The sequence below is a fragment of the Lactuca serriola genome, chromosome 5 (assembly GCF_051521515.1).
Source record: "Lactuca serriola cultivar US96UC23 chromosome 5, Lser_US96UC23_V15, whole genome shotgun sequence".
Lineage (NCBI taxonomy): Eukaryota > Viridiplantae > Streptophyta > Magnoliopsida > Asterales > Asteraceae > Lactuca > Lactuca serriola.
Window position 1 is genome coordinate 74,997,178 of NC_136412.1, and position 5,169 is coordinate 75,002,346.

At 27.6% G+C, this 5,169-nt stretch overlaps 1 long non-coding RNA gene across 1 annotated transcript; it reads right to left on the bottom strand.

Moving 5' to 3' along the window:
* Positions 1-3,013: 3,013 nt before the first annotated feature.
* Positions 3,014-4,055, bottom strand: LOC145050490 (uncharacterized). Its single transcript, XR_013683414.1, has 3 exons — positions 3,802-4,055; positions 3,321-3,374; positions 3,014-3,216 (listed from the first exon to the last, which is right to left on the bottom strand). It is a non-coding gene; the product is annotated as an uncharacterized LOC145050490 (long non-coding RNA).
* Positions 4,056-5,169: the final 1,114 nt, after the last annotated feature.

The window sequence follows — 5,169 nt, forward strand, 5'->3', positions numbered from 1 at the left end:
CACATGTTGCCCTAAGGAGCAGTCAAGTGTGTCTTGGCTTACTCTAAACCAAAGTCCTAGTGCTAGGCTGCGAGGGCAAGGGCCTGCGCCTGACACTAGGCAGGTTAGTGACCGTTAGTTTGATCGTCCTAAAGATAGCATATTTGTTATCTTTGACGTATTCCTAGAGGGATACGTTAACAATCTCTGTATGTTACAAAACGTCCTCGTCATCACCGTATGTGGTGGTACTGGGCGTCATCGTCCACCATTTCCGTCGGGACGAGTTTCGCCTACCCTATATCGCTGATTTTCCTCATGAAGTTCCGATCAAACAAAATGTTTTCGGGTTTTAAAACATTGAATTAGCCATTGTTTATTCATCGTTTATATATAACAATAAAATAGATAATATAACAAAATATAATTTATTTATATTAATCATCTAATATCTCAACTAATTGCATATGAGAATTATTACACTATGCATTCGATGGAATGTATGCATTCAATCTAGCATTATACATCATATATTGCTATCCAATAGAACGTTCTGATCTATATATATATATATATATATATATATATATATATATATATATATAGAGAGAGAGAGAGAGAGAGAGAGAGTCAAGATCAAATAAGAAGAAAATTTTTGGTAGGAAGGTAAGAAGTTTTTTTTCTACATATTTTTTTCGCAAACAAACAAAATGAATCATTAGATGATTCACAAGAAAAAAATTTCAAAAAAACAACTCGATGATTCATTTATATAATGATTTTGTTGTTATTCACTAAAATTGTCATAAAAGTGAATTTTTTTCTTAATTTACTTAAAAATGAATCATATAGATGTTTTTTTGAGAATTTTTTCTTGTGAATCATCCTACAAATGAATCATCTAGTGATTCATTTTTTTTGTTCGTCAAAAAAATATGTAGAAAAAAAACTTCTTACCTTCCTACTAAAAAAAATTTCTTAGGATCTATATCCTATATATATATATATATATATATATATATATATATATATATATATATATATATATATATATATATAAAAGATAAATAATTTAATAGTAATAAATAAACATACCTATTAGTTTAATTCATCAAATGATGGCAAATATTTGGAACAACTCATTACGTTACTTAAAATAGATTGTTTTCCAAAATTAGGTATGATGAAAATGAAATCGAAGGGTCTATTTAAAAAAAAAATTTACATGTCTTATGATTAAACAAATTGAATTATTCTTGGTATCGTTGATTTGTGCATTGAATAAGAAATTACTTTGAAGAGTGTGTCCGACCCTACATATTATTATATATACAGATACAGATTATATTTATAGTCAAAGTTATGTTTGATTTTTATTTTTCAATTATATATATATATATATATATATATATATATATATATATATATATATATATATATATAAAGAGAGAGAGAGAGAGAGAGTTAGGTTCATTTGAGACCACTTATATTTTGTGAGACCGTGAGACGCATTTTTTTATTTTTTTTATTTTTTTATATTTTTTTTAGTTAATTCAAGTTCCGAAAATAATATTTAAAAAAAGAATTTTTTAATTTTTCCATTTATTTTGCATTTTAAAATTATTTTTAAAATATGTACAGTGTAATATTCTATTTAGAATATTTCACGTATTTTTAAAAAAAAATAGAATTTTTTTATTTTATTTTTATTATTTTTATTTTTTTTAATTAATTCAAATTCCGAAAATAATATTTAAAAAAGAATTTTTAGATTTTTCCATTTATTCTGCATTTTAAAATTATTTTTTAGAATATGTCAGTGTAATATTTTATTTAGAACATTTCACGTATTTTTAAAAAAAAATGGATTTTTTTTTTATTTTTTTGTATTTTTTTTTAGTTAATTCAAGTTCCGAAAATAACATTTAAAAAAAGAATTTTTGGATTTTTCCATTTATTTCGCATTTTAAAATTATTTTTAGATTTAGTCTCACGATTTCACAAAATTAAAATGGTTTCAAATGAACCTGAATATATATATATATATATATATATATATATATATATATATATATATATATATATATATATATATAATAGTCGTTTACCCGTGCCAAACGACACAAACAGCTGTACGATTTTGTCTTGTAATCTTGCAAACTTAGTAAGGAGACTTGTGATTGCTTTTTAATATAACTTTAATTGATACCATTTTGTCCGGTACGGCTTGATCATGTTTTTACTTTTAAAAAATAACAGAAACTAAACTCAATCAGAAACTAAACTCAATACCGGTACGGATTCATCATGTTTTTATTTTAAAAATTAATATAAACTAAACTCGATAAGGTTGATTGTAATTTGTTTTCTTACTTGGTTGGATAAATAGTTGAGTTTAAAAAACATATGCTACTTTTTTGGGTTTCATAAACTTTTTTTATTATGTAACTTGATAAACTTATATTAAATATTAATAAATTCTCAATCGTATTCCTTTATGGAATTTTAAATGTCAAAAATAATGCTTACGCTCCATTTTAAAGAATATTTATAAAAAATATACACCTAATGTAATTGTATCAATTAAATTATAAATAAGAACGTATAATTTTAGACAAGCATTATCCCTAGTTACGAACCATTGACCAATGTTTTTGCAGCCATGAAACGACCTTATTATTAATCAAGATAACGATACACATCGTTAATTCATATCTTTTTAAACTTCTTAGTTTAATAAAGGAATTCTTACGAAGCTATTAAACTCAAATTTGAAAATAAACTCGAATTTGATTTCAAAAAAGGGCTAAATAAACCTTGCTGAATTTAGCAGCCTCCCTGTTGAACAAAATATTAAAGTTGGTCAACCCAAGATTCGTTTCAAACATTAGAGAACAAATAAACTGATAAATCATATAATTGGTAAATTTTGAAATTCTGCATCAACTGTTGCGCCAATTTCACAAAATCAAACCACATTTACTGTGATGCAAACCACAACTACCTGAAATTCAAATATCAAATAACAAAATGGTAAAAACCCGAAAATGGAGATTCCTTATATCAGTACCTCAATATATCTGTATATATCTGGTGGAATGTCCTAAATAAATAATTTTGTTACAGATTCAACACCAAGCTTTTTCCCATCATATTTAAGTGGTACCTGGAACGAACAATGGTGTTATGATCTAAATCCGACCTTATTCTTTACCCATCTTCATAATAAAATCATTTCTGCAAAAAAGAAAATCTCTGGTCAACTGAACCAATTCACTACTTCTAGCTTCTAAAGTTGGCTATACTTAATTAAAAGAAACCTTTACAAATAAGAGACTTACACGCCACATTTGGTAAGCGCCTTTTTCCTTATTTTTTCTTGCATCAGACACCATCTAAAACCAAACAAAAGATGAAAATTAGAACCCAATCGAGTTTCATCAAGAACTAATTCTCTTAAACATTTCATCGAGCACATGGTAGGCTAGCATCTATGAATATAAGACTGAACATCAAAGGTAGTCTTTAAATATCATGGTTATACAAAGAAACATTTTATAACTGTAGTGGGGCTCATGATATCGACAACTCGAGCAGGTGAAAAAACATAGAACATGATGGAGTGGATAAAGAAGCCTAAAAGATCGATGATGGTGGGGACTGTAGCAAACGATGGGGATGACTGTAAATCGAACCTGGGATATTTCAAACTCAATATTTCCAAAAGTGAACCCCTGTATTCAGAAAATACCAAATAATTCCAAAAAATGTACACACAAAAACTTGATAAAGAAAACAGTTGAAGAACAAATAATTCAGAACCTTCACTTTAATCTACGTTTTCTCCAAAACTCTGATAACGTCTCGCGTAAAACGATTCATGTATACAGAATCAAATACCCACAATGTTCAAGAGATAGAAAGTGAGAGTCGATGTAACTTAGTGGTTGTGAGTGGAAGACAAGTTATTGCCTTATTGGAGCATTAGGCGGTGCAAAATGGCAGATCTAATCTTTTGACCGATTCAATAGGCAGAATAGGCAGAAATCAAGGGAATATTGGTTTAACTTTACTTATTCATTTGTTGACCGGATAAGTTTTCATGTATAAATTGATGGTAAATATCTCAATAAGGTTCATCATTCGACCAAAAATATAATGTAATTAAGATATATCTTTTGTTTAGTTTTATAATATTTTTTATTTCATCGTTGTACGTTTAAAGTTGATGCATGCAATTAGCTACATCTAATTTTATTATTTATAACCTAACTACCTTAACTAACTAATTGCACATACGCAGTGTACCTAGTCAAAATTATAGAATAGTTGGGTAAGTCGGGTATCGATCTCAAGGAACGGTATTGACTAATTAATTTATCTACTACTAAATTAACCTAATTTTAAAGCAAAGATGGAGTTTTATCTGATTTTACAAGACCATATGAACTTAAATCACAGAATCAATCAATTACTTAAAACACTCCTGTTTAGTTCGAATCCACTTCTTTTTTATGTTTAGCTAATAATTATGGATTATCAAAGTTGGTCACCAATTATTATGTAATTAGCAATTCAAGTCCAAATTTACTAATCTTTTACTAATTCATGAACTATCTTGTATAGTGATACTTAAGCAAAACACATAATTAGTTATAATGATGAATATGCTATGTAAGATTTATCTAAAAAAACACAATTACGGTCATAATTTATGCTCTCTAGCACAACGAAATTAGTTACTTTTGTCACTACCTAAGATTTTGGTCGATTCTAGCTCTAGCAATTCAATGTTCACTAAATCACTAGGTTTCAAGTTCATGTAATTTAATGGTCGCTAAGCTACACAGAACATGAATTTAAGCAACCAAGAAACTAAAATAACATGCTAGGTAATGATAATCAAACACAAGCAAGTTACCAACTAATGAACTCCAATAGTCATTAAGCTAAAACATAATTCAGAAGCTTCATCTAGCTAAACAAGAGTTGCTAGATTCAACTGCTCATGGCAAGAAACAAGCAAAAACAATTCAAAGTATAAAACATGTTCATAACTATCAAACTAATTAACTAATTATGAATCATTACTCCTTTTGGTGTTGAAAGCCTTTTCCAAAACTCTTCTTCTGCTCAAAATCGTCTCCATGTAACCTTCCAATTAGCTAAAAAGTCCCCAAGTCGTAATGG